At 43.5% G+C, this 18,729-nt stretch overlaps 1 protein-coding gene across 1 annotated transcript in view; it reads right to left on the bottom strand.

Moving 5' to 3' along the window:
* cdh23 (cadherin-related 23) overlaps positions 1–14,080 on the bottom strand; it is a 767,458-nt gene extending 753,378 nt beyond the window's left edge. Inside the window, exon 1 of the mRNA XM_080215942.1 lies at positions 13,997–14,080. The gene's annotated coding sequence lies outside the window, so the exon portion shown is untranslated. The remainder of the gene's footprint in view (positions 1–13,996) is intronic.
* Between the last annotated feature and the right edge of the window lie 4,649 nt (positions 14,081–18,729).

The following is an 18,729-nucleotide window of genomic DNA, read 5'->3' as shown; positions in this document are numbered from 1 at the left end:
ACAGTAAACTCGCACACACAGCAACGTGATAACGACCAGATCATCTCTAAGTGACGTTAGTGAGGTTTAAATATTGATGGGGAGTCAGGATAACTCTCCTGCACTTCTTCAAAATAGTGACTGTGGGGTCTGAAGGGCATCCGGGGCCTTGTACTAACATGCTATCCAGAAGATGGCAACCCACCCCACCCCTGACAGTGTGGCACTCCCTCAGTACTGCATTAGAGTGGGACCAGAACCACAAAGGAGAGGGGTGCAAACATCCACAGCTGACACCAATGGGCAGGAGCCCCACACACAGATCAAAAGCAAAATACTGCGGATGGTGGAATGTGCAACAAAAGAAATGCTGGAACATCTCAGCAAGTCTGCCCCCACCCCCCGCACCAGAGCAGACAAAGGGTTACCCAGACTCGAAAGGTTGGCTCTATTTTCTCACCACAGACACTGTCAGACCTGCAGAGATTTTCCAGTATTTTCCTGTTTTTGTTAGCCCTACAGGAAGATTCAGTTCACAGACTAGAAAGCAGATACACCATCCTGCCGGGTACAAATTAACATTGTAACATTGTACAGTAACTAAAGAGGCTTATCAGCAATAATAAGCACCTCAATTAGTGTCAATAAGCACTTGTTTAAGGCCTCCTCACCATCCATCCCCTGGCTTAATAACCACCAGAATCATCTGCTCTCTAATCCTCTGAACTCCAGCCAGCAGCTGAGACCCTTTGCTGAAGCCTGCCTTTGATGTCTTTGAGTCTCCAGTCCTGCGAATCATCTTATTAAGGGCGATTAGCACAACAATGAGATGATAAAACACCTCCACATACACACAACACACAAACACACACACGCTAACGAGGGAGTTCGTGCAAGGCTGCATTAGTTTTGACGAGAGCTACCCAGAGGGTTTTACATTGCTGAGACAAGTCAGACAATAACTCCACTAAATACCTTCGCTGGAATCATTGCAATTCCCCCAAATCCAACAGCTTAGTCAACCGCTTTGCGAAATCCATAATTCAGATATATAAAGAGAGAAATTCGACAAGACAGCTTTTTTTTAAAAAAAACTGGCATATGCAAATTCAAATGTTCCCGAATCGCCGGGACAGGGGACAAGAATGGGAATCTGAGTTTTGGCAGATTCCCAGAGGCTGTGTAAAGATGCTGCAGGTTGCGTTTTCCTTTCTGCTTTGAAACATTCCATCAGCGTTAGGAGTGTCTTGACTAATGTAACAAAAAAAACTGCTTTGCTTTTCTGGACAGGTTCCTTGCTTGCTATAACGCTCAAGATTTAAAAAATACAACAGCCAGATCCCTGAATTAAATCACATGATAATTACCCAATTTCTACAGCTGGTTTTTGCATCCTATTTTGGAGTTGAGTGGTGATACTGTTTGGGTGCTGGGATGGACACAGTTGCTGAAGGGAACAATCCTGATGTGTAACCCGCCTCTCCCGCACCCGGCTCCGGATTAACACCCCAAACTGATACCCATTCGGTCTGAATAGTAAGGAAAGTGCGACCTCTTCCTCCGCCCAGGGAATGAATGAATGATTTCACCTTTATTCACGTGTAGGGAGAGAGTGGGGAACAACATTTTAAAAAACGCTCATTCGTTCTCTAAAGTCATTGACTAAGACAGGGGGTAACCGAATATTATAAACTTTCACTGAGTAATTACGCGCGAATCCGTGATATTTACAAACGTCCCAATATACACAGTCTGACTAAAGAGACGTTTCTTTAAAAACGTACAATTTTTAAGGGTACAATGTTTGAAAAGCATTATAATTTTGTAAAGGTGCAATTTCTAAAAAAAGGCAATATTTAAAAGAAGTGTTTTTTTTCCCCCAAAGAGGTGCAGTTTTTAAAAGGGGTACAAAATTTGAAAAAACGCAACTTGTCAGAAGGTGCAAGCTTTAAAGAGGGTTTGTTTTAATGAGATGTAATTTTTAAGGTGAATTTTTTTAAAAGTGTACAATTTTAAGAAGGTCTAATTTTTTGATACGTTGAAGTAATGCAATTTCTAAAAAAAAAGTACAAATTATTTAAAAAGGGATTTTAAGGATACATTTTTTGAAAATGCATTTGTAAAAGGTTTAGCTTCTTAAAAAAGGTACATTATGTTTTTAAAAATGTAATTTTTTTAAAAGGGATACTTTTTTAAATAAAAAATGATACACCAAATATAATTGATAAATTAACAAGATTGCTCAGGTTGCAACAAAACTATTTCAGTGAGAGAGAGAAATGAAATGGATACCGTTGTAATGGATACATTCCGTTACCTGTCAGCCGCTGCCTCACAATACTGGCGAGCACTCGCCCCGGGCTACGCTGCATACGGCAGGAACTGGTGCTACTGATGTACCTGTTGAAGAAGGCTGTCTTGTCCTTCCCGCACTCCAGGCTTCAGTGAGGGGCAACCCGCTGCTGCATCTTGTCCTGTACGTGCGTGTACTCCCTTCAGCAGAGTTACTCAATCCCCCCTTAGCTCAGACACAAGGTGAACAAGCAAGCAAGTCTCTCTCTCTCACACACACATTCAACCCAGCCAGCTACCTGACAGCACCACAGCCCTACCTGCCAATCAATGCCAGGGAGAGGCGGGGCAGGGTGGGCTTCCTCTGCAATCATTGGACTCTGGGCACGTCAATCAGTCACTCAGGTGGAGCCTGGAAGCTATAGGCGGGATTACACTCCTGTCTATCATTCCCCAGAGGCGTGTGCCGGGGTAAAGGGCAACAGATAGCTGGGATTTAGCAGCTGCAATGATGCAAAGTTATAATATCAGAATGTTTTACGGGGTGGAATAATGCAAAAAAGCACATTCAATGTGTTCCAACCATCATCCTTACTTTAAATCCAGAACCCCTCCCCCCCAAGTCCCCCACAGGACAGCAAGTGTGAGGTTGTTTGGCAGAAATCAGTGTGAGAGGCAAGTGTGTGTGGAGGTTCATACAATCAATCAATCATCCCCTTGCAATAGTTCACACATTTACACCCAGCCTGTAAACCGCACAGTGTCCAATGTTGTCAAACAGACACATAGATCTGATTAGATTCACAACTGCCCGATCACAATAAACACAAACTGGGATTTAATGGCAGATTGCAATCACCTGCCGCTGGAAATCTAACATCGTGCAGTCTGTGGACCGCACCTCTGTCCGTACCTGACAAGGAGACTCCCACAGTACGGCACATATCACCAACATTAATCATGCAAATTCCTAACAATAATTAGACGTAAACAGTGAAACGTAAACGCTAAACGTCCTCTGCAACAGAGGAAGACAGACCGCTGCGAACTTGTCCTGTAATAGAGGGGGACAGAGCGTTGCAAACCGCCTCTGTAACAGAGGGGGAACAGAGCGTTGCAAGCCTGTTCTGTAACAGAGATAGTCATGATATGGAGATGCCGGCGTTGGACTGGGATAAACACAGTAAGAAGTCTCACAACACCAGGTTAAAGTCCAACAGGTTTATTTGTAGCAAACGCCACTAGCTTTTGGAACTGCACAGAAAGGAACAGACAGTTCCAAAAGCTAGTAGCATTTGCTACAAATAAACCTGTTGAACTTTAACCTGGTGTTGTGAGACTTCTTACTGTAACAGAGGGGAGAGAGTGTTGCAAAGGGGGACGGGTAGTTAAATGCAAAATAAGAGCAGTTGGCCATCTGAGCCTGGCTCCACCTCAATTTCCACATTCTTGTTGCCAGTTTTGATAAATGCTGGGTGTTTATTTGAAGAAAAACGCATTGTGTTTGAGATGGCGGGATTCCCATCTGCCTCTGATAACCTTTGATTCTCCTTTCAATCTGCACCTTAAAAATACCCAATGATCCTGCTCTCTGAGGCACAGGATTCCAAAGTCATAGGAAGCTCAGGGAGAAAAAAAGCTTGCCTCCTCTCTGTCTTATAAGGGCAATCCCTAATACTTAAACTGTGCCTTTCTTCATTCTGGACTCACTCACAAGAGGAAACGTCCACATTGTGTTCATGATCTTATACTTCAATGAAGTCACTCCTCACTCTTGTAAATGCCAGTGGAAAGAAGCCCAGTCTGTCTAGCCTTGCCTCAACAGGAACCAGTTCTGTGACACGAGGGGACAGAATTGTCAAATCGGAAATCTCAAAATGATTTAATTAGTAAATCTACTCATTAAAGATACCCACAGGAGCTGGCCACCGTTGTTAGAAAATGTAGGGCAAAAATGTTCATGATACATAAGGTTTACAACTTAAAGAGAATCATAACAGTAACACAGAAATGAAATACATAATGCTGGATGTCATTTCACATCTGAGTAAGAAAGATTAGTTATAATTTTGGATAGGTCCACCTTTCTCTTTTGGCACAAACAGTATCTGTCAAAATGATGAGTAGCTCTCTTAAATCAGAACATTTTTTTATACAATACCTTATCAGATACAAACATTCTTTCACAACTCCTTTTGGAAAGTTAATTGTATCAGGTAGCTCTTCCACCACCTTAGGGATGGCAAGCTTTTTTTTCCATAGAATCCCTACAGTGCAGAAGGAGGCCATTCAGCCCATTGAGCCTGCACCAACACTGAATCTTACCCAGGCCCCTCATCCCCTCACATTTAGCATGTCCAATCCACCTAAACTGCACAACATTGGACACTAAGGGGCAATTGAGCGTAGCCAATCCATACAACCTGCATATCTTTGGACTGTTCTTCTGAAGCACCTGGTGGAAACACCTGCAGATACAGGGAGAACACGCAAACTCCTGAGGTCAGAATCGAACCTGGATCCTGGTGTTGTGGGATTGCAATGCTTACCACTCTGCCACCATGCCACCTGTTTTGTCTTTTGCAAGAACACAGTCGTAAAAACCCATCCAGTTCACTAATGTCCTTTAGGAAAGGAAATCTGTCATCCTTACCTGGTCTGGCCTATATGTGACTCCAGAGCCACAGCAATGTGGTTTGCTCTTAAATGCCCTCTAAAGGAATGACTTGTGTTTGTCGTATGAGGCGCGGTTGAGGAGTCTGGGTCTCTACTTGATGGGGTTTAGAAGGATGAGGGGGGGATCTAATTGAAACTTACAGAATTCTGAGAGGCCTAGATAGAATGGACATGGAGAGGATGTTTCTGGTGGTGACAGGCTAGAACTCAAGGGCACGGACTCAGAGTGAAGGGAGGCTCCTTTAAAACTGAGATAGGGAGGAATTTCTTCAGCCAGAATCTGTGGAACTCATTGCCACAGAGGAGGCCAGGTCATTGAGTGTCTTTAAGACAGAGATAGATAGGTTCTTGATCAATAAGGGGATCAAGGGTTATGGGGAGAAGGCAGGAGAATGAGGATGAGAAAAATATCAGCCATGATTGAATGGTGGAGCAGACTCAATGGGCCGAATGGCCTAATTCTGCTCCTGTATCTTATGGTCTAAAATGGCCTAGGAGGTCACTCAGTTTAGGTGCAATCAGGGATGGGCACTAAATGCTGGCCCAGCCAGCGATGCCCACGTCCTGTGAATTAAATTTAAGAGATGGAAATCACAGTTCCCCGCTGCCAAAAATATTCTGAAATAGATCCCCAACAGGAATGGGATTTCAACAAAGGAAACAATGGGGAAAATCTATTCAGAAATCAGGGTAAGGAACTGCACTGGAGTGTGCTAACTACTGAGTACTAAGATTCACAGAGTAAAAATTCAAAATCATTTACTGCAATAAATAATAGCAAGCAAGGCATTTTCCTCTTAATTCCCAATCAGGGCTCTTACTAAGTGACAAGAGAGCTTAAACAAGAACCAGAAAATGCTGCAGATACTCAGCAGGTCTGGCAACATGTGTGGAGAGAGAAACAGAGTTAATGCTTCAGGACAAGAACCCTTCACCAGAACCTCAGGGTTTAGAATCAGGGTACTGACTGAAAGATGGACAGCAGAATAATTAGCAAGTTTAAGAATGAAGAAAGAACAAAGAAAATTACAGCACAGGAACAGGCCCTTCCGCCGCTCCAATCCTGCACCGACCATGCTGCCCGACTGAAGTAAAACCCCCTATTTTTCCAGGGACCCTATCCCTCTAATTCCATCCTATTCACGTATTTGTCAAGACACCTCTTAAAAGTCACCATCGTATATATCTGCTTCCATTACCTCCCCCGGCAGCGAGTTCCAGGCACCCACCACTCTCTGTGTAAAAAAAACTTGCCTCGTATGTCTCCTTCAAACCTTGCCTCTCATACCTTAAACCTGTGCCCCCTAGTAATTGCTTCTTCCACCCTGGGGGAAAAACTTCTGACTATCCACTCTGGGCATGCCCCTCTTAATCTTGTAGAAGTTTATCAGGTCGCCACTCAATCTCCGTCATTCCAATGAGAACAAACCAAGTTTCTCCAACCTCTCCTCACAGCTAATGCCCTCCATACCAGGGCAACATCTGGTACATCTTTTCAGCCCTCTCCAAAGCCTCCACATCTTTCTGGTAGTGTGGAGACCAGGACTGAACACTCTATTCCAAGTGCAGCCTAACTAAGGTTCTATAAAGCTGCAACATAACTTGCCAATTTTTAAACTTAATGCTCTGGCCGATGAAGGCATGCATGCCGTATGCCTTCTTGACTACCTTCTCTACCTGCATTGCCACTTTCAGTGACCTGTGTACTTGTATACCCAGATCCCTCTGCCTATCAATACTCTTAAGGGTTCTGCTTTGAGGGTTGTGAAGAAGATTATGAGAATTTTACCATGAATGATGATTATACAACAGCTATAACAAAGTTTAAGAGGGCATTGGTGAAGGTTTGCAAAGGAGCATTAATGGATATTGACTAAAGCAGAGAAATTGGATTGCGGATAGAGCTAGTCACCATTCTGTAGTTACATTTATGTTTGATATCGCAAGGCAGTAAAGTTTAAAGTTTATTTATTAGAGTCACAAGTAGGCTTACATTAACACTGCAATGAAGTTACTATGAAAATGCCCTAGTCGCCATATTCCAGCGCCTGTTCAGGTACACTGAGGGAGAATTTAGCATGCCCAATGCACCTAACCAGCACATACTTTGGACTGTGGGAGGAAACCGGAGCACCCGGAAGAAATGCACGCAGACTTGGGGAGAACATGCAAATTCTATGCAGACAGTAACCCAAGCCAGGAATCAAATCCAGGTCTCTGACGCTATGAGGCTGTGCTGTCCCGTTTAAATGGGATGTATTGCAATTCCGTGCCAGCTACTATACTGGTGATTTGATTTGATTTATTATTGGGATGCAATGAAAAGCATTGTTTTTTGCACGCTGTACAGATAAAGCATGCAGAACATAGGGGAGTCGGAAAGGAAAGGGTGCAGAATATAGTGTTACGTCATAGCTAGGGTGTAGAGGAAGATCAACTTAATATGAGGTAGGTCCACTCAAAAGCCTGACAGCAGCAGGGAAGAAGCTGTTCTTGAGTTGGTTGGTTCATATGTCAGACTTTTATATCTCTTCCCCACAGAAGAAGATGGAAAAGAGAATGTCCAGGGTGCATGGACTCCTTGGTTATGCTGGCTGCTTTTCTGAGGTAGCAGGAGGTGTAGACAGAGTCAATGGATGGGAGGCTGGTTTGCGTGATGGACTGGGCTAAGTTCATGTTGATTTGTAATAGTTATTGATTAGATCTGTTCTATCCCTTTCCAAGAAACACATTCCCTTATACAAGTGTACAGCTCTCAGAGGCGGCACTTGTAGCACTCTTGTCTCAGAAACAGAAAGATCACAGGTTCAAATCCCACCCACAGAGTCTTCAGAACATACTCTGGATTGACACTTCACTGCATCACTGAGACATTGCTCAAAGCAACAACACGGGGCCGTTCATCTACTTCAATCTGTTCTGCGATTGCCTACTCCAATATCAGAGCAAAGTGGAGTAAAACTGTCCGGAGAAGAAAGCCTCACTCTGCTTTTCTTTGGAGTCACCCCACGTCCAGTTTGAATGCTGAGTTTCTGATCGATGGGAAGCAGGTTTGGCTTCAAGTCAACAGGGAAAGTTGTGGAACGTGACCGGGCTGCTAAGATGCCCAAACTCAGAACGTGTTTCCTGCCATCTCCGCACCTTAATTGGGAGTTTTTGATGAGGAGACTGGGTAGTTAAAATATAAAATATTCCATTTGCCAAGATTAACAACCATCACTTTGGTGAACACACAACTTACAGAAAGTAATTTAAAAAAAAACACCAATAACTCAATATACAGCAGCAATAAGGACCAGTAGATGCCTCCCTAGCCAATCATTGTTTTGCTCACAGTATGAATAAAAATAGACACATAAATATACTTTCAGAACATACATTATGAAACTGTAATGCATACTGTTTGAAATATTAATAATTAATAAACATACATAAATCTAGTGTGCATAATACAAAAAATATATATTCTGCATATTGAAATGCATACCCAACTCTTAATGAGATGTTGATATAGATGCTAAAGCCATCAAAAGGAATGCATAATGACATCTAAAATAATCTTACATGAACCATATGAAAACACTCTAAGAGCAGTATCACTGAAATTCCACAAAAGGTCGTGAATGTAGCCCAATCCATCACACAAACCAGTCTCCCATCTATTGACTCTGTCTACACTTCCTGCTGCCTCAGGAAAGCAACCAGCATAATTAAGGACACCCCCCCTCCCCACCCCGCCCTGCCCCGGACATTCTCTCTTCCACCTTCTTCCTTCAGGAAAAAGATACAAAAGTCTGGGATCATGGACCAACCGACTGAAGAGCAGCTTCTTCCCTGCTGCTGTCAGACTTTTGAATGGCCCTACCTCGCACTAAGTTGATCTTTCTCTACAGACTAGCTATGACAGTAACACTACATTCTGCACTCTCTCATTTCCTTCTCTGTGAATGGTATGTTTTATCTGTATAGCGCGCAAGAAACAATACTTTTCACTGGATACTAATACATATGACAATAATAAATCAAATTTAAAAAATCAAATCAAATCAAAAACTTGGACAACACTTGGATTGCTACTGTTTTGAGTTATTTCTTGTTTCTTTCATGGTTTCCTCCGTTATGTTCACTTAATGACATTTCTCCTTTCCCTTCTAGTTTGGAAAGACTTGACTGAACAACTTTCCCTCCTCAAGTCAAATTATTACTAACCTCATGACTGACACTGATTGCCACTGTTGTGTGCGCGTGCTTGTTCAATCCATACTAACATCTGTTAGACACAGGAGACCAGTGTTTATACAGCACATGACCACAACTCATCATATACTTGATGCACAGCAAATTACTTTTGACTGTGGTGGCTCTTGAACTGACAAATGTGGGAATCCATTTGTACACAGCAAGATCCCACCAATTGAGATCAAGCATCTCTCGCTCTGTTTTTGATGGCGTGCGGGTTGGTTGACAACCCCAGGGGAATTTCTTCAAATAGTAACAGAGAATCTTCAAGCACCTAACAGGATCTCCTGCTTGATGTCTCACCTGAAGTTTAAAGTTTATTTATTAGTGTCACAAATAAGCTTACGTTAACACTGAAATGAAATCCCCTAGTCGCCACACTCCAACGCCTATTTGGGTACGCTGAAGGAGAATTTTGCACGGCCAATGCACCTAACCAGCATACCTTTTGGACTGTGGGAGGAAGCCGGAGCACCAAGAGGAAACCCACGCAGACACAGGGAGAACGTGCAGACCCTGTACAGACAGTGACCCAAGCCAGGAATCGAACCCAGATCCCTGGCATTGTGAAGAACCAGTACTAAACAACGTGTCACCCCCGATAGTACCTTCAGCAAAATAGCAATCCCTTAGTACAGCACTGGAATGTCAGCTTAGGTTTAAAATATTAGCGGAGACTTTTGATGGAGATTTTTTCAGCTCTTTATATGGAGACAGCAGGTAGTCGCTGCTTCACACTCCCTCTGTGTAGCCAGAAAGTTCCATACCAAGGAATAAACATGCTCGCTAAGCAACTGTCCTAACACCAAATGAACAAGAGGCCTAAATGAAGTAATTACGTGGTCCCGCCAGTGGAAACCATGACGACAGATCTACTTCTGTTGGTTCGAAAATGTGATGCCAAGACAACACTTTGTGCTTCCTCGTTTAAATGATGGTGAATTACACTGTGGCAAGGGTGTTGTAAGGAAATATTGTGACATGAATATGGGGCAAATCTGATGGGATCTTTCCTACCTATCAATTCTGCATGTTTATAGATTCAAATCATCTTACAAACAGACGAATTAGGAGCAGGAGTAGGCCACTTGGCCCCTCGACCCTGCTCTGCCATTCAATAAGACCATGGCTGATCTGGTTGTAACCTCAACCCCACATTCCAACCCACCTCCGATAACCTTTCACCTCCTCCTCTTGCTTAACAAGAACCTGTCTAGTTCCACCTTAAAAATATTCAAGACTCTGCTTCCACCACCTTTTGAGGTGGATAGTTCCAGAACCTCACCACTCTTTGAGAATAAACTTCTCTTCACCTCAGTCTTAAATAGGAGGCCTTTTTTTTAAACAGTGACCCTAGTTCCAGATTGAGAAACTTATTTGTTTAAATCAAGGTGGCGTAGTGATCAACACTGCTTTCTCACAGTGCCAGGGACTTGGGCTCAATTCCCAGCTTGGGTCACTGTCCGTGCAGAATCTGCACGTTCTCCCCTGTGACTGCGTGGGTTTCCTCCGGTTTCCGCCTACAGTCCGAAAGATATGCTGGTTAGGTGCATTGACTGTGCTAAATTCTCCCTCAGTGTACCTGAACAGGCATCGGAGTGTGGCGACGAAGGGATTTTCACAGTAACTTCATTGCAGTGTTAATGTAATCCTACTTGTAACTAACAAACAAGCTTTAAAAAATCAAGTCACCTATTCCTCTTGGAAACTCCAGTGGATACAAGTCTAGCCTGACCAACCTTTCCTCATAAGACAATGCTAGCTATGATTGTAACACTACATTCAACCACTACACAGTAACACTAGCTATGACTGTAACATTACATACAATCATTACATAGTGATTGGGGTGGCACAGTAGCACTGCTGCCTCATAGCGCTAGGGACCCAGGTTCAATTGCTAGTCACTGCCAATGTGAAGTTTGCATGTTCTCCCTGTGTCTGCGTGGGTTTCCTCCGGGTGCTCCGGTTTCCTCCTACAGCCTGAAAGATGTGCTGGTTAGGTGCATTGACCCGAACAGGTGTCGGAGTGTGGCGACTAGGGGAATTTCACAGTAACTTCATTGCAGTGTTAATGTAAGCCTTATTTGTGACTGATAAATAAATAAGACTTTAACTTTTTAAAACATAAATTTTTCTGCACTCTCCTTTCTGTCTCGATGAATGGTATGCTTTGTATTGCAAGCCAGCAACAATACTTTTCACTGTTCACCAGTACGTGACAATAATAAATCAAATCAAAAAACATTCCAGGCATTAACCTAGAAAACCTTCTCTGAACTGTTTCCAATGCATTTACATCCTTCCTTAAATAAGGAGACCAATACCACGCAGCACTCCAGCTGTGGTCTCACAAATGTCCTTGACAAATTTGATTTAATGCAAAGGACGTACTTAGCAGCAATCTCGTGAATCTGAGACCTGCACGCAAAACCTAACTGAGGCCGAAATCCATTGCACCGCTGCCAGAATGCTGCATAGTTAGAGGGGCTGTCCTCTCAATGGAACATTAGACTGAGACCTGATCAGGTGAATATTAAAGATCTCACTGCACCTTTTGAACAAGAACATGGAGTTCACCCCACGTTCTGATAACCACAATCGCATCAGGATTAAAGATTACTTTTTATGAAGAAGAGTTCATCCAGTGTCCTCGACTAAATTTATCCTTCAGTCCACGTATCAAAAAAATAGATCCAATGGTCATTATCCCATTGCTATTGGTGCAAACATGCTGTCTGCAAATTGGTGGTCATTTTTTCCTACATTACAACAGTCATTCCAAGAAAGCACATCATTGGGTTGTAAAGTCATTTGGGACACCGTGAGGTTACCAAAGACATGTAATTTCTTTCCTCCAGATTAAATATATCTAAACAATCATGTTCAGTTCAGGTATTTTAGTCTTTCCCAGGAACTAGCTAGAATTATTCCTTTATCACTTTCTTCCCAATCTGCAGTGTCAAAATATATTTCCAATGCAAATGAGCCATTGGGAAAGAAATATGTGTTATCCCCATGGCACGTTATTAATGAGATATTCTCCAAGCATTGATTGAGAAAAGAATGAATTGCAATCATATCACACCTCAAATGCTTCACTTGTAATTAATTACTTGGAAGTTTGGTGACTATGCTTTTGCAGATAAATGTGGCAGCTATTTTGGCACAGAGTAAGATCAGCAAAATGGTCTTTTGACGGCAGCTGAGAGGGTTGATAGGAAGGGCTTGGTTTCACATCTCATGTGAAGGAATGCTAGGCGGGATTTTCTTTGCCCTGCCATTGGCTGTCAACGGGATCTTCAGATTCTGCCACCATCAACAGGACTTCTTATTTTCAGCAGGAAACCCTCAACCGAGGTGGGGAGGGGGATTCACCGTTGACGAGACTGGAAGACCCCATTGGTGAGTGGCTGGAAAATCCCACCCAGTGTTTCTGAAGGTGCAGTGATCGCTCAATACTACACTAGTTTTTGTCTGCCTAGATCTTGTGCCTAATGCTCTCCTCTGATCCAGAAGTGTTTTAGAGATTCAGAAGCTTTTTCCCACGGTGGAAGAGTCAACTCCCAGGGGACATAGGTTTAAGGTGTGAGGGTCAAGACTTAATAGAGATGCACAAGGCAAGTTTTTTACACAGAGAGTGGTGAGTGCCTGGAACTCATTGCCAGGGGAGGTAGTGGAAACAGATACGATAGTGAATTTTAAGGGGCGGTCTTGACAAATGTGTGAATAGATTGGGAATAGAGAGATATGGTCCCCGGGAGCGTAGGAGGTTTTAGTTTAACTGGGCAGCATGGTTGGTGCAGGCTTGGAGGGCCGAAGGGCCTGTTCCTGTGCTGTAATTTTCTTTGTTCTTTGTGTTACTCAGGGGGCCATGGCTGATTCTTGAAGTCCTGAAGCAGGTAAAATCTTCACATGTGTATTATCCAAGTGCAATAAATCATGACATTACCATCAAAAACTGCAGAAACCTGCAAGACAAAGGGACTTGAGAGTACGTGTACACGAAACACAGAAAGCTAGCACACAGGTGCAGCAGGAAGTTAGGAATGCTAATGGAATGTTGGCCCTTATTTCAAGAGTGTTGGACTATAAGAGTAGGAAAATCTTCCTGCAACTGTACAGATACCGGTGAGACCACATCATGAACGTTGTGAGAAGTTTTAGTCCCCTTATTTAAGGGAAGAAATTATTACATTGGCGGCAATTCAGAGAAGGTTTGCTGGGATGATTCCTGGTTTGGAGGGATTGTCTTATGAGGAAAAGTTTGGGACTCTACTCATTGGAATTTAGAAAGATGAGGGGTGACCTCACTGAAACATAAAGGATTCTTAAGGAGTTTGACAAGGTAAATGCTGAGAGGACGTTTCCCCTCATGGGAGAGTCTAGGATCAGAGGGCAGAGTCTCAGAATAAAGGGGCGCTAATTTAAGATGAAGATGAGGAGGAATTTCTTCTCTCAGAGGGTTGTGAGTCTTTGGAACTCACCGTACGGAGGTGTGGGGGGTAGAGTCCTTGAGTATATTTAAGGCTGAGATTGATAGATTTTTGATCAGTAAGGGAATCAAGGGTTGGGAAAGGGCAGGAAAGTGAGGAATGTCGGATCAGCCAAGACCCTACTGAATGGCAAAGAAGGCTTGGGGGGGACAAATGGCTTGCTCCTGTTCCTGTTTCTTATGGTCTTATTTAGATCACAACACAATAGATCCAACAATGAAACTGTTAGCAAAGAAAAACTGAAAATTTATGAACACAATTGGTTTCTATGTATGACGTAACGTTAACTTGACTCAGTTGTTAATATTCCTTACCTCTGATTATAGCAAAAAGGTTGAAGATTCAACGCTCAGTTCAAGATTAGACCACACAATCCAAGTATACACTTTGGTGCAGCACTGAAGGAGTGTTGCACTGTTGGTGGAGGCATCTTCCAAATACAAGAACAAACAGAAATTTCTTCCAGAGTTTGCAAGTGGATGCTGTTAACAGCAGAGTTTTGAAAGCCTGCTCAATATTAACTATCACCACCACAAGCAAATTAACTCACTATTTTCCTAAGCTCAGTTGGTTCAAGGACATCTCAAGGGTTTCAGTGTTAATAATGAAACAAATCTCACTGGCAATATTTTGCTTCTTAATGGTCTGATAAGCCTGGTCCTCTCCATGCTGAGAGCACCCGCTGGCATCCACTCTGCTATGGGCTGTAACTACAGAACACATTTTCCAAAAAACATTCACTTACATAAACTAATAAAACCAGTCAGCTACATTATAAATGCAATACACAATGGTTTATGGAGAATTGTCACTGGCTTATTTGTAGTCTGACCACTATGTCCAGTGTGGATTGTTTGAATATACCAATAAGCTATGCAATCCCAAACATTACTCACTTTTTATTGTTTTCAAAGTCTTTTCTTTTCCGTGGGTTGCAAACATCACAGAGGGTGAGTGACCTGATGTGGGCAATCCGTGTGGGATGCACATCTCCCACTAAAGTGGAGCATAACCATTCCTTAACAAACTCGCAATGCCAATGTCAAAATCTCGAACCATCTCGTGTGAGCATCATCGCACACCCAGGACATGTAGTGAGTGACAGCCACTGTCATAGACAGACAGCTACCTTTGGCCCACAAATGGAATAAAATCAAACGAGCAATTTAAATATAAACAATGACAGACACTCCACAATGATCTCAATCTTATCATCTAATCTTGGGCACAGATGATGTTTCTGAAGCTCTGCTGCATTGTATTATTTCAAATTATTTATAAACTACCAACTAATTGCTTCCCAGTATCCAGTTTTGAAACACAGGATATGGTCTCCGTCACTGATATTGACCGCTGTCGGTCGTTATTCAGTGGAATTAATGTGTTTAAGACAAGATTGTCATCATGTGGTTAGAGAAGTTAGCAATAAGTGACCAGTTTACTATCAAAAGATGACGAGTCTGTATGCGGATGTGCACTTGTCAACAAGGGGAGGGCACAGTGGTTCGCATTGCTCCCTCACAGCGCCAGGAACCTGGGTTCAATTCGCAGCTTGGGTCACTATCAATGTGGAGTTTGCATATTCTCCCCGTGTCTGTGTGGGTTTCCTTTGGGTGCTCCGGTTTCCTCCCACAGTCCAAAAGCTGTGCTGGTTAGGGTGCATTGACCCAAACAGGCGCCAGAGTGGGGCAACTGGGGGAATTTCACAGTAACTTCATTTTAGTGTTAATGTAAATCTTACTTGTGACTAATAAATAAACTTTATATATCATTTTTCTTGTAAGAAAATATCTTAAGATGCTTCACAGAGGTGTGGTTAGATGAAGGTGAATGCCACTCACTCAATGTTTATGCTCCACTTTACTGGGACATTTGCATGCCATACAGATTTTGTTCAGGAATAGGGTGGCACGGTGGCACAGTAGTTAGCACTGCTGCCTCACATCACCAGTGATCCAGGTTCAATTCTGGTCTTGGGTTACTGTCTGAATGGAGTTTGCACATTCTCCCCATGTCTGCATGGATTTCCTCCGGGTGCTGCACTTCCCTGCCGTACTCCAAAGATGCGCAGGTTAGATGGATTAGTCACGTCAAATTGCCCTCAGTGTCCCAAGATGTGTTGGTTAGGGAGATTAGTAGGGATACGATGTGGGAGAGGGCCTGGGTAAGATACTTTGTCAGAGACTGCATCAAGGATCAGTGCTGGGTCCACTGTTAGTTGTCATTTATATTAATGATTTAGATGAGAATTTAGAAGGCATTAGTACGCTGGCATGTCACAGGGAAGATTTACTTGGATGCCACCAGGGACTTGATGGTTTGAGTTATAAGGAGAGGCTGGATAGACTAGGATTATTTTCTCAGGAGTGTCTAAGACTGAGGGGTGATCTTATAGAGGTCTATAAAATAATGAGGAGCACAGGTCAGCTAGATAGTCAGTATCTTTTCCCAAAGGTAGGGGAGTCTAAAACTAGAGGGCATAGGTTTTAGGTGAGAGGGGAGAGATATAAAAGGGTCCAGAGGGGCAATTTTTTCACACAGAGGGTAGTGAGTGTCTGGAACAAGCTGCCAGAGGTGGTAGTAGTAGAGGCAGGTACAATTTTGTCTTTTGAAAAGCATTTAGGCAGTTACATAGGTAAGATGGGTGTAGAGGGATATGAACCAAACGCGGACAATTTGGACTATCTTAGGGGTTAGAAATGGGTTGGCATGGACTATTGGGCTGAAGGGCCTGTTTTCATGCTGCAAACCTCTATGACACTATTTGGTGCAGATTCAATGGGCCGAATAGTCTCCTTCTATAGTGATGCTATGATACACTGGATCATTCACTCTCTGCAATCTCTGTAATGTTTGCCACCCGTGACCAAAGATTTTGAAACCAGAAGTGAGTAATGTTTGGGATTGCATACCTTATTGGCATATTCAGACCATATACAGTAGAAATGATGGGGCACAACCAATAGCTTGGTCAAAGATAATGGTTCTAAGGATGATCTTTAAGGAGTAGAGGCCAGTGGCAAAGTAGAGGGATATAAGTAGGGAATTCCAAAGCTCAGAAAGTTGGAAGGCACAACTGTCAATGATAAGGTGTAGAGAGTGTTAGATGTACAAGAGAGCAGAGATGGAGGAATGGAAAGTTTTGGACGGGAGTGCCACAGGATTGGAGGAAGTTGCAGACTTAGAATAGAATAGAATCCCTACAGTGCAGAAGGAGGTCATTTGGCCCATTGAGCCTGCACCAACAACAATCCCACCCAGGTCCTATCACTGTAACTATATTGACCCTGCTAATCCCCCTGACACTAATGGACAATTTATCATGCCCAGTTGCACATCTTTGGACTGTGGGAGGAAGTCAGAACACCCGGAGGAAACCCATGTAGGCAGGGGGAAACTCCACACTAACAGTGACCCAAGCCGGGAATTGAACCAAGGTCCCTGGCTCTGTGATGCAGCAGTGCTAACCACTGGGCCATTGAGCCATTGAAATGCAAAAGTGAAAACTTTCAACTGGAGGCATTGTGGGCCCTGATGCCAACTCGGGTGAGCAGGACGAGATTGAGTGTAGCTTGGTGCAGGTTGAGATATGGACTGCAGAGGTTTGGATGAGCTGAAATTTCTGGAAGGTGAGGTCTCCGAGGATAACACTGAGATAGTTAACTCGGTGGGGACAAACGCAAGGTGGAGGGTCAGAAGTTCCACCTTGGACACCTAGACTGCCAACAGTCAAGTGAAAAGAGTGGCCAGAGAAGGAGATGGACTCAGAATGGAGGTTGTGGCTGGGGTTTGAAGGCAAAAGCCCTCTTTTCAATATTTAACTGAAGGAAATCCCAGTTTATTTAAGACTGGGGCTGTATAGAACTTTGGTGAGGCCACAGCTGGAATATTGTGTGCAGTTTTGATTGCCACATTATAAGAAGATGTGATTGCACTGGAGGGGGTGCAGAGGAGATTCACCAGGATGCTGCCTGGGATGGAATATTTATAAATGTTGCAATGAAGTTACTGTGAAATTCCCCTAGTCACCACACTCCAGTGCCTATTCAGGTCAATGCACCTAACCAGCACATCTTTCAGAATGTGGGAGGAAACTGGAGCACCCGGAGGAAACCCACACAGACACGGGGAGAATGTGCAAACTCCACACAAATGGTGCCCCAAGCCAGGAATTGAACCCAGGTCCCTGGCGCTGTGAAGCAGCAATGCTAACCACCACGCTACCATGCAGCCCCCATTTGTGAAGAGAGTTTGGGTAGGCTTGGATTGTCTTCATTAGAGCAGAGAACACTGAGGGGGGGCGACCTGATCGAGGTGTACAAGATTATGAGGGACATGGACAGAATGAATAAGGAGCAGCTGTTTCCCGAAGTTAAAGGGTCAATCACGAGGGGACATAGGTTCAAGGCGAGAGACAAAAGGTTTAGGGGGATTTTACCCAACGGGTGGTGACAGTTGGAACACGCTGCCTGGGAGGGTGGTGGAGGCAGGACGCCTCACATCCTTTACAAAGTACCTGGATGAGTACTTGGCACATCATAAGATTCAGGGCAATGGACCAAGTGCTGGAAAATGGGATCAGGTGAGAATTCAGGTGTTTCTAATGCATCAGTGTGGACTCAATGGGCCGAAGGGCCTCTTCTGTGCTGTATGATTCTATGGAGATCGCACAGAGGTAATGAGGAGATTGCATGAGATGGTGTAAGAAATTTGACCCTCATCATTAAATAGCACTGTAGAAATGAAGCTCATTTCCTTACTTGAGAAAGGATATACTGGCACTGGACGGGGTGCAGAGGAGATTCACTAGGTTGATTCTGGGAGTTGAGAGGGTTGGCTTATGAGGAGAAACTGAGTAGACTGGGGCTCTCCCCATTGGAATTCAGAAGAATGAAGGGAGATCTTATAGAAACATATAAGATTATGAAGGGAATAGGTAAGATAGAAGCAGAGAAGTTCTTTCCACTGGTGAGTGAAACTAGAACTAGGGGGCATGGCCTCATAATAAGGGGGAGCAGATTTAGGAATGAGTTGAGAAGGAATTTCT

This window comes from Carcharhinus amblyrhynchos, chromosome 31 (genome assembly GCF_965287045.1).
Source record: "Carcharhinus amblyrhynchos chromosome 31, sCarAmb.v2.hapA, whole genome shotgun sequence".
Classification (NCBI taxonomy): Eukaryota; Metazoa; Chordata; class Chondrichthyes; order Carcharhiniformes; family Carcharhinidae; genus Carcharhinus; species Carcharhinus amblyrhynchos.
The sequence above is the reverse complement of the archived record's forward strand: the minus strand, read 5'-3'. Positions and strand labels throughout refer to the sequence as shown.